The sequence below is a fragment of the Octodon degus genome, unplaced genomic scaffold (genome assembly GCF_000260255.1).
Source record: "Octodon degus isolate 3935 unplaced genomic scaffold, OctDeg1.0 scaffold00030, whole genome shotgun sequence".
Classification (NCBI taxonomy): Eukaryota; Metazoa; Chordata; class Mammalia; order Rodentia; family Octodontidae; genus Octodon; species Octodon degus.
Genome location: NW_004524606.1, coordinates 4,720,226 through 4,732,574, shown reverse-complemented (window position 1 = coordinate 4,732,574; position 12,349 = coordinate 4,720,226). Strand labels below are relative to the sequence as shown.

The following is a 12,349-nucleotide window of genomic DNA, read 5'->3' as shown; positions in this document are numbered from 1 at the left end:
AACACGAGGACTAAACAATTGAGATGAGGGAAAGGAGAAAAGATAGGAAATAAAGGAGGGAGAAAATCATGTAAGTGTATATACACACAGAATAGCTAAGATGATTGTACACCTAAATTCTACCAGTTTTTTGAAGGTAGTAGGTAATGTTTAAAATTTTTACTTTGATTTTATATGCTAATATCTGTAATCTGAGCAACTACATTGAAGACAGCAATGTGCAATATAACAACTATGGTTGAATACCTTTCATCTTATTTTTTAATATGTATCATTTCCCCATAGCACAGTGGCATACAAGCAGACCGGGTGGGAAGGTGGGCAAGTTTTCCAAAAGAAAAGTTCAGCACAATGTCCCGTGATAGGCAGAGCGCCAGCACCAGTAGTGGTAGTTCAAAGACGCATCAGCAAGACCCCACCACCCCAGAGCCTGAAGAGCAAGAAAGAAAATCTGCCACCCAGCAGAAGAAAAGCACCAAGCTCTCTAGCAAAACCACTGCTAAGTTATCCACTATTGCTAAAAAAATTCAGAAGGAGGTAGCTGAAATCACCCTTGATTCTTCTCCTAACTGCTGTGCTGGGCCTAAAGCAGATAACATTTTTGAATGGAGATCAACTATAGTCAGCCACCAGGTTCTGTATATGAATATGTGGTGTGTTTTTTCTGGATATCACATTTTCATCGGATTAGCTATTTAAGCCACCACAGGTTATTTTCTGTACCAGAATCTATCACTGCAACATTGACAGTCAGGGAGTCATCTGTATGGACATCCTTAAAGACAGCTGGAGTCCTGTTTTGACTATTGCAAAGGTTTTGCTGTCGATTTGTTCCCTTTTGATAGACTGCAACCCTGCAGATCTGCTGATTGGGAGCATAACAACTCAGTATTTTACTAACAGTGCAGAACATGACAAGATAGCCAGACAGTGGACCAAGAGATACGCAACATAACTCACACAAGGTGTATGCAGTGTGAAGGGCATGAGGCCTCTTCTCATTGTGATGCAAATCTTTATAACCTTTACAATATGGACTTCTGTGTTTATGTTACACTGATTCTACACTCTGCTTTTATCCTTTGGAGATGGGGAGACTCCCCCAAAATGGAAATGTTATCAAGAGTAGAACTTTGTAGCTATAGATTAGTTATGTTTAAAATACCTGCTTGCATGTCTTGCTTCTTTGGGATATCAAAATGTATTTTGTGATGTACTAAGAATACTGGTCCTAAAGTCTACCAAATATTATAGGACATCTTAGCCTAATTCATTATCTGTGTAAAGTTATAAAAGTAGGAATTTTGTCATTTGTATTAAACCCAGATCTATTTCTGAGTATGTTGTTCATGCTGTCGTGAAAATGTTCTACCTTTGTCAGCTTCTTTTTCAGAACTGGGACAGAACTCAGGCCCTTGCACTTATGAGGCAGTACTTATTCTACTGAGCTATCTCCCCAGCCCTCTGTCAGTTTGTAGTAAGAGGATTTCCTTTACCCTTTGTAACTCAGAGAGCACTGATGTATCATCTCAAACACAATAAACATGCTTTTGAAAAATAAAGTATGTAGCATCTCTAATGTCTTAGTTATTATTTTTATACTCTCTTTAAAACAAATTAAACAATTAAAAGTAAAAAGACAGAGGAAAAAACAACATTTATTGAAAGGAAGAGTTAATGTTCACATTTTTGCTTAATCTTACATGCGTACATCTGGTAATCTGAGCAATACATTTGGCGATCATGATACTTAATATAACATCCATTGTTAATTTTCAATTCTTGTTTTTAAATTCTATAACATTTTTATTGTTTCATGTCACTTTGTTTTTGTCTTTGTTCTTACTGTTTTTGTCTTTAAAATAAAATAGGGATAGCCCTGTTCCTTGTACTCTCAACCTTTAGGAGACATCATATTCCACTTCATCCCCCCATTTTATTGCCTACTCTTTAATTCATCCAACAAATATTTATTAAATACTAATTGTGTCAGACTCTATTAATTACACACAACTGAGATCCACTAAAGTTACCTAACAAACTATAAGCATAAAGTTATAAATGTTTTGGACAGTCCATACCCAAAACCAGACAACGTTGCTTTAGGTATAGGCTTAACTACATGCTATTTTCTGGAATTCTGCACCTCAGACAGTGAAAAGTATGGAGAAAATAATGAGCTATTTCATTATCTTCTCTATTCTCCAATCTTTGCTTACTTTCATTTCTATCCTGCACTGAGTGTTCCCGCATAGACTGCTAAGGCACACATGTAGGAAAACTATCCAGGCCATATGCTATGTGAGCAACACAAAGAACTAGAGCCTGGAAGTTAGTGGGGACACATGAAGCTGAATGAATGGGATATTTTTGATATTGGAAAAGAGTTACTGACATAGACAAGCAGACATAGACTACTTAACAGAGCAGCAGCAACTCCACTGCCAATTGGTCCATATCCATGAATGATGACCCTTTGTTTGTCAGGCCAAAGTTCAGTATAGCAGATAATAGCCACGATAGCTTCTATTCTTAAAAACATTTTGAGAATCTTATCTGCCTCATTTTTCCTCTTCTTATGTAACCCCTATAAATACCAGATAAAGCATTTCTTCATATATATATATATATATTTTTTTTTTTTTCTTTTTTGGTGGAACCGGGGATTGAACTCAGGCCCTGGCGCTTGCCAGGCAAGTGCTTATTCCACTGAGCCATCTCCCTGGCCCTCTTCTAATATTTCTGTCAGGGGGAACTTAGGAAAAAATCAGTTACCCCTTTGCAGGGCTTTCCACCCTTATCTTCCACCAAGAGCCTCTGTAGCCATCCACTTCTCATTATGTGAACAAAGCTTATTCAGATTTGCACCTTGTGTGTGACTCCTATGAATGATGACTTCCCTATTCTATGGGGCAGCTCTCAAGCTATTCCCTCTCCTAAGAGGAAGGGAACTAGGACACCTGGAGATGGTGACAAATACAGGTGAACACAGTGAAATATTTCTCTAGCTCTACCAGGAAGTCAAAATTATGTACATTAAAGCCTGTTTAGAAGAGCTACAACAATCCTCTACCCACATTTCTTGCCAATTTCAACACAGAAAGAACTATGAAAATAAATGATCAAGAGACAATATCCTGAAAAGAGCAACAAACTTCAGTCACCTTAAATCATTGATCTCTAGTGAGTAGACTAAAATTACCTTCTTGTTGAATATACACTTTAAAGTTTTCACCATACGTTTTGTGTCTCTTTATGAACCAAGCAGATATTATGGTCTTCCCACCCATGTCCCACTGCTTTAGAACTTTGTGGCATGGCTCTATCCAGGAATTACAACACTCTGGAAAGGCATTCCTTCCCCTGACAAATTTTTCTGGCTCTAGGTCAGGGCTGGCCACCAAGCAGCAGAATAGAAATCTGAATTCCTTCTTAGCAGTCAGAAAGGAAGCCAGTGTATAAATGTGTCCCAATTTTTGTGTGACCTTGAAAGCTTTGGCCTACACTGACTCCCAGGGATCCCAAGAGCTATGTGTCCTGGCTCAGTAACACACTCTTCATTGCATTTCTTCTCTTCCTGACTCACTTCCTTTCATTTCTACTGGTACTTCCTAAAATCACCACCCAAATAAATCAATCTGCACTCAAAGCCTTGTCTCCAAATCTAAAGATCCCCAATGCAGAAACTTGATTCACTTTTTCACATTAAAGTGTAACACCTTCCAATTTTCAGATTGTTTTAAAATCTTCCATAGAAGATAAAACAATGAAACTTTTGCCTTGAGCAAATTTTTGGAAATTCTGCTTGTAATTGAAACTAATCATCCATGACTTTTTTTAGATTAGTGTATGTCCTCTTAAGGTTTTTAAAGTAATACAGGCCCACTTAAATTGGATTGAGTCTTTGAAAGGAAGGCTGGTGAGGGTTATCATAAGCATAATTGCCATAGTGTGGGTATGCCATGCCTTTTACAGATCTATATGATAAAGCCTTGATCTGTAAGTTGGTACTTTTTAGAAATGGTAGAACATTTATGAGGTGGGGCCTTCAAGTCACTGGCAGTGAATCTTTGAAGGAACTATAGAAATCCAGAATATTCCCTTCTTTCTTTTGTTTCCTGGCTAAAAGAAAATGTTTTCTCTGCTATGCACATTCACAAAGATGCACCACCACAGAAACAAGGCCACAGAAATTGTGAAAGCTGTGAACTGCAACTGCCTATGTTATAGGGTAATAATATCATTAAGGTTCTCTTCTGGAGGGTTTAACAACTTAAGTTTGCAGATCAAAAATTAGAGAAAAAGAAGGGATGAAAGGACAGCCAACATTTTGGCTCTAGCTTTTCAAGGTCAGTGAGGAATCAGGACACAGGAGAATCTGTATTGTAACATCCTGTAACTCAGTGGTGTCCCAAATTTTCTGATCAAGAAGATTATGGGGCCACAAAGGAAAGTGATCAATGATATAGAGTATGCCTAAGGAGAGTCACATGGAGAGAAAACATTCTCTCAGGCTTTCACAGAGAGCAAAGTGGTAAGGCAATAGCCATGACTCAGCCTCATGGCTGACACTGACAAAGGATCTACAAACTGCGATACAGGGTTTCAGGGTAAATCCTGAGGGGATTTGACTGACCTTGTGAGATACAAAAGTTACATTTCTTGTTATATAGGTCTTGCTTTATCTTGATCTTAACCATCTAGCAAAAAAGTATAAAAACGAGATATTAAAGTAAAACCATATTAATATGTTGAGCTGTAAAAGTCAACAACTTCTGACATTGCCAGTCCTACAGATAACCCACTACTATTATGGTCTACTGGACTATATTGGATTATTTTTGCTGAATTCATGCACCTACAATATTTAAATAACAATGGAATACCCATCTCTGACAAAACTAAACAAAAATGGGGATACAAATTAAGGACCATTTTGTATCTGTGTATACAAAATAGGATAAATATGCAGCTACTTTCTTTTAATTCACTGAGAAGAAAGATTTGTACCAATAGTGTTTGGATGGGATATCATGTGTGCATCTTGTACTATGAATAACCACTACAAAGACAGCAATATGCAATGTATTAATTATTGAAACTATTCTATTTATCAGTTTTGAAACTGTCTCATTGCTATTTGTTTCTCAATAAAATTAATAAAAAGAGAATGATGCTTAGAAGAAGAAAAATACTGTGAGCTGGAGTAAAATTTCGTTCTTTACACGCTGATCATATTAAATATTTCTTACAGTGTTAGGAAGGTGGAACTGAAATAATATTTGAAATCAGGAATACATTTTAGAGGGAACAGGGAATTGGCACCAGAAAGTGGACATACTTTCTCATCTTTTGGGGCTACAATTTCTCTTATTTTTACTTTATTTTGTGCATATGCTTTTTCTTTCTCTGTGAACTGGATTGTTCTAGATTTTTTGTACAAATAGATAAATTTGGTTACATGACAGGCTTACAATTTTGACATTTTTGTTTTAACAGAAAATGAATTTAGAACTCAAGGAAGTGATCCCTGATTGGCCAGCCTTTAGTCAGCTGTCATCTCTCACCTAGTCAGCAGTGGTGGTAGTGTGTATCTAAAAGAGGAAGAGTTGTTTCACATCCACCTGCAGAAGTGGATGCCTCTTGGCAAAGCTTCGAGATGAGGGTTGAGGCCCATGACACACAACTTCTAAAACAATTTATTTCTCTGCATGCTTTACAATGCAAAATGCCCCTACTCACTAAGAACCTGCCAAGCACCACTCAGCTGACCAATGTTCTTTAAAGTCATAAACCTAGGGGAAAAGTATCTAAATTGCTTCTACCCGGGGAAAGGTCCAAAATGTGGATTTTATCATTATCTGCCATCAGCTTTCCAACTGTCATCCATTTCTGATGAATAGTTACCTAGTAGAGCAGCAAAGAATGCTGCCCCTCTTTGGATTACCTTGGATGCTAAACTTCTAGTATGTATTAGTTTTCACTTTAAGAAGACCTGGAGTAGAGAGCCAGCTCTATCACTTCCATCTGCTTTAGGAAACCTTAGATTCCTCATCTGGAAAATGGAGATGTTGACATGAGTATTAGTTGAGAAACTGTGTAGCACACTGGGTGGCATATAATAATATGAAACAAGTTAACCATGTTATTATTAAAACTTGTCATTATTAACAATTATATTTTTAAATTTTTAAATATAATCAAGGAATATAAATGTTATGTACTACAAACATATAACATCAAAGAAATAAAACATATCATCCCCCAAAATATTTATATATCAATCAATCAATTGATAGATAGATGATCAAGAAGGCAATAAAAGCATAGATGAGGGACCTGTGAAATCATGACAAGTCTTAGAATCTTTCAACCCCTGAGGTTGTCTATCAACTTTGTACTTCAGCTTTGTGATCTATAAAATATGGGACAATCTTTCACATTAACTATATTCAATTATATTTGAGTGGCTGAGATGTAAACAGCTCAAGATACAAAGGAAATAAGTCTAGCACAGAGGAAATAATCTATGAGAGTAAGCATTAGTGTTGGTATGTGTTATAGGTTTTATCTAGACATCCCCTCAAAGCCTCATGAGCTCATGGGGGGGTTGGAGTGAATGGATTATGTATGGATTATGTAATCAAGTATTATACGTAATACTTGATTAGTCTACTCATCTATTTAACACACTCCTGGGTGTGGGTGATGGACCTGTTGAAGAAGGAAACTCTACTATGGGTGTGGGTGGCACCAACTATTAGGGTTATAACCTGGATCAAATAAAAAAGGGAAAGAAGCAGGAAAGCTCATTGTTTCCATGAACTGTTTCCTCCTTGCTATGTTCCTCCTCCATGCTGCCCTGCCTTGAAGGCAACTGACTATGGACTGAAACCTCTCCAAACTGAGCCAAAATAAACCTTTCCTCCTGTCTGTTTTCACAGTGGTTTTCTTTGAGTTGTGGGTGGTGGCTATCTTGTCCCTGCAAAACAAAGTAACTAAGGTGATAAGATTAGAATTCACATATGCAGGAAGTATTCTGCTTGGAAATCTCCCTGGGCTGCAGACGAGATGAGGTGAGAGGGTGATCTTTGTAAAAATACAGAACTCACACATGATATGCCACTATTCCTATCTCAGTTGAAAGGATATCCTAGGGGAATTAGATTAAGATCCCAGTTATCAATAGTGAAGCTTAGTGTCAAAAATCATAATTCTTTCTCAAGGAGAAAAATAAGCCTGTTCTGAGCACGAGGCCATTGGACATATGCCACATAGTTCAGAATAAAATACTACAGCCTAAAAGATACTCTAATATATATATTTAGCCAGAGTTAGATGAGAAGATGTAATAAGTAAAGTGCCCATCTGGGTCTAATTTTGTGCATTAGAAGTGCTGCAATTGTAAATACTTCTGTCTGCTTTTCGAGTTGAATCTGTTTCTTGGTGATTCAACTTCATTGCTATTATTACATATACAGTCATGACCTTGGTTCAGGTCCACATGGAGTTTCTTGGCCTCTACTCATTAAGTCCTTCTGTTGTGCACTCAGGGATAATGGGCACGAGGGTGAACTGGCTGGATTCCCAGTGCTTGCCCTCCAGAGCTGTGAGTAATCCTAACTCACAGGCAACCTCTTCACTATTCCTTCTGCCTGCACTCACAAAACAGGGGCAACAGCAATTCTTTCTCCATAGGATTGTTGTGACATTTTAAAAGGGCACAATTATAAAACACTTAGGAGAGGCACATAATAGGCATTCAGAGTATCTGTTACAGTCTTCGTAATAATATTCCCACTTCACATATGAGGAAGCTGAAGATAAGAGGATACACAATGGCAAAGGCTATACTGAATAGGGAAGGTTTAACTTCAAGCTTGTGAGCACAATGTTCCCTCTTAGCATTCGGGAAAACAATGGCTCAGGCTGTACCCAGCAAGGTTGAGACCAAGGACCATTTTGCATCTGTATATTCAAAATAGTTAGGACAGATATACAGCTACTTTCTCTTAATTCAGTGAACAGAAAGATTTGTACTAATAGTGTTTGTGTACAGGATACTATGTCTGCATCTTACACTATGAATAACCACTAAGGAGACAACAATATGCAATGTATTAATTATTGAAACTATCCTACTAATTAGTTTTAAAACTATCTCATTGTTTTTGTTTCTTAATAAAATTATTTAAAAATAAAAAAGGAGACATACCTTCAAATAGGATGAAAATTTTATTCTGTTTTCTTTTTTAAAAAAAATTTTTTTTGACCAGCTCAGCCTGCCTTAGGGGTGGGGCCAGCACAGCATGTGTTGTCAGGAATCAAACCACAGTCCCTGCACTTTTCCTAAGCTTGCCTAAGCAGGTGCTTTAGACCACTGAGCTATCTCGCTGGCCCCTTTAGTCTGTTTTCACAGTGGTTTCTTTGAGTGAAAACAACTGTTTTCCCCATCAGCCTCCACTCAGCCAACCTCTTTCAACAACCACAGCCCATCTGGAGGCTGCATGAAGGCAATAGGGCTCACACAAACAATATTCTTTTTAGAGTTTCCTTTATACTCTGTAAAATCTTAGAACAGATGAGTGGCCTGGGAGATTTGTGTACGTGGAATCAATAAGAGAATCTGTGCTATTGGGCAGTCTTGAGGATCTGTCTATAAGAAGATGGTGTCTATAGTGTTCCTAAAAACAGAGGTTGGAAACAAATAGCCATTATGCAGAAAGACAAGCAACTTAGATCAGCCAGAGAAAACCTTATCTAAATCTGGGGAAAGGCACTTCCATTCTACTTGACTGGTCCAATTCCTTTCAAGAGACAGTGTTAGCTTCCATTACATGTCCATTTAAGATAGGGGTTCATCCTAGTTTTAGGTTTTGGCAAAGGTCAAACTGCTTTGAAATCAGGTGTATACAGTTATTAAATTCAGGTACATGATTGGCCAGACCCATTTATTGTAAGATTCCTCAGCTTTTAGGGACCTAATAAGAAAGCAGCAAAATAGGTTGTAACCCATTCAGCGGTTTCTCTCTTCTTCACCGACTGAAACTTGTGTTGAGTGTGGAATTTACTTTGGTGTAATTTCTGCCATTGCAGTTTGATAAGTTTTTTTCTTTAGTACATACATTGTTGAAGCAAGCATGGTAAGGAGATTTTCTCAAGAGACTTCTATACTGGCAAGTGTGTGGTTTTCATAGACAGAGTCTCCTCATGCCAGAACTGACTAAGTGTCTTTCACTCCCCCACTCCTAATTTATTGTCTGAAAATGATGCTCAAGGTATTGCTTGTTGTCCAAATTTAATGGCAACAAATGCTAGTGATGATTTGGAGAGCACTTCTACATTGTCTGTGGGAATGTAAGTAGTACAGCCCTATGAAAATCAGTATAGAGATGCCTCAAAAAACTGAAACTAGAAATCTCATTGGACCTAAGTCTTTGTTCACTAGATATCTTCCCAAAAGAGTTAGAACCATCATATTACAGTGATACCTGAAAATTTATATTTATAGCAGTACAACCCTCAATAGCTAAATATTGGAAGTGACCTGTATGTCCATCAACTTGTGGAATTCATAAACCATAGAGCATTATTCAGCCATAAACAAGGACAAATTTGAGTCATTTGTGGGGAAAAATGTACCTTAACTCCATAATGCTAAGTGAAATAATTCAGACACAGGATGTTAATATTGTAATTGTTTGTCATAGTATAAATTATTTAAAAAGCAAGATGAAAGAAAGGTGTGAAAAAGAAATCAATTTTATGGAGATGGAAAGGGGATCAGGGGACAGAGGACAGGGGAAGGAAGGAAAGTAAAAAGGATCAGCATGTGTACTTTCTTTTAGTTCAATGAGAAGAAAGGTTTGTACTAATATTGTTTAGATAAGATATCATGTCTGCATCTTGTCCTCTGAATAACTACTACAAAGTCAACAATATACAATGTATTAATTGTTGTAACTGCTCTACTAACCTGTTTTGAAACTGTTTCATTGCTATTTTATCTTTTTTCTCATTAAAATGAATTTAAAAATTTAAAAAATTTTAAAAAGTGATGCAGCAAAGGTTAAAACCAATATTTTTCTTTTCAACCAATAATTTCATCAGGTTTTGCTGTTAGCAAGGTCATTGTAGACCTTATCTTCTAGACATCTAAATCATCACTGGACATGGGCCAGAGAGATAGCTCAGCAGCATAAGTGCCTGCCTGGCAAACACAAGGTCCAGAGTTTAATCCTAATACTGAAAAAAATCGCACTGGATAACAAAGCCTGCTATTATATTGAAATTTTTTCATCTATATGCAATTTACGAGTCATAAAAATGAAAAAAAAGACTATACAATGATGTATTCTATCCAAATGTATTGTTGTAATGTATGTTGCCACTTATTCCAATAAAATATTGAAAAATTGGGGAAAAAAAGGATCAGCATGTGATATACATGTACATACACCAGTTCCCCATAATGAATATATTTATTATGTATCATAAACATGTGCTAATGAAACATTTTTAAAAGTTAAAAAGCTAGAAACTTCTCATTGTACCTACCTCATAACAAACAGTAAAAGCCAACTGTTGTTATTTAATTGGAATTTCTACTACTATTACTATTATCATTTAGATTTTTCTAGTGGATTAAAACTTTAGGTAAAATAGGGTTACTAATAGAGTGAACCACTTAAGGTTATTGTGAGGAAGAATACAGATGGCACAGACGTGTTGTATAACACAAACATGTTGGGTCCCTTAACTGAATAGAAACAGCAGGTGATCATGAGTCATGGATAACACTGCCTGTAGCAGACTGGCAACTGGTAGGCAACTTACAACACCCAGCTAGACTGAATCAGTGTGGGGCTGGATGTAGAGAAATCACCTGTGGATTGTTGCAAACAGCATAAAAAGGAAAACTGGAGAGGAAGAGATGGTGCTGTTTTTTTCTCAAACAGGAGCTTGTCATGCTGGCTTGCCTGATATAAACTTGGCTGAGACCTTGTTATCACTGAGAATGGTTGTTGCTCTTTTCAAGGAGCCTTGGTCCTTATTTTGAGTGTCACTTCCTGATTCCAGTGCAGATTACTCAGCCTGCTGGCACAGATCCTTCATCCCACTGGCACAGACTTTCTAGCTTCCACTACTGATCTTTGTGCAAATCCATGAAAAAGACTTGCATGAATTATTGTCATGGACCCTAGCCCTCCAAGTCGGACTCATGGAGGGCATAGTCATGAGCTCTAGGTCTTCATCTGGACTCACGCAGGACTTTGCCACAGGATCCAGGACCTCAGTTGAATTCTTTGAGCCTCCAATGTGTGGACAGATTTTCTAAACTGTTTTGTATTTGATTCTTTGGGCAACTGTTCTACAGTAACCATATACATTACATGTCCTGTGTTAAACTGTTCCCCTTGGAAACTGACTACAAAACTGCATCTTCATGTTTTTCCACTTATTTTTTTTATGTTTGCTAAGGAAATGAGGACTGGGCTGCTTTTTAGATTGAAATGCAATGACCGGGTGGAGAAGTATAGGATAGTGGTAACAGCTTCTGGCTAAATTAGTACACACAGTTTTTTTACGGCATGAAGCTGTTTGCCTTCTAGCTCTGTTTGATGGATTGTTTTAAAGGGGAGGTTATTGTCATGCTGAATAAAATTACCAAAGAGAAGTATACTCAGAGCACAGTGGACTGCTAACAACACCTCCCCATAGAAGCCCCTATTGTGCAGCTGTTCCTTATCAGTCCTACCAGGAGCATCATAAATCAACTGTAAATTGACTATTATGTCATCAGGGGCATTGGAGTGACAAATATTCCAGGACAATCTCATGGATTTTAAAGAGGTTTTCTTGCTTATGTCAACTCCAACAAAAGTACTTAGGAGAGTGCTGAATTTATGCCTTGCCTTTGTAATCCCCACCACAACCTCCACACAATAAATACAGTTAAAGGAAGCAAGCTCCTGCTGCCCCACAGGACAGTGGTGCATGAAAATGTTGATCTGAGTGACTCTCACCATTTTAGACTTTGCTTGGACCTGTGTAGAGGTGGGAAAGAGTCTTACTTGCCAGAGAACATGTACTTATACAAGTATCTGAAAAAGATAATCAAGAAATGAAGAGGATGAAAAGATAACTAGCTGGTGACCCTTCCCAAGCTATCAAATGTGATAACACCATATTCTTATTGTGACATTCAGTCAGTTCAGCTAATCCTTCTGAGCAGGTAAGTAGTAGAAAGTTATTCAAGGATAGTACTATGTACCCTTTATAAATTATGCATTTTAAACAAACTTGCAGGAATCAGAGCAATCAAGTGGAAGCCTTTTAGCTAGAATGA

General features: G+C 37.4%; 1 pseudogene; it reads left to right on the top strand.

The window, feature by feature from the left end:
* Positions 1-351: 351 nt before the first annotated feature.
* Positions 352-955, top strand: LOC105741972 (annotated as a pseudogene).
* The last annotated feature ends 11,394 nt before the right edge of the window (positions 956-12,349 follow it).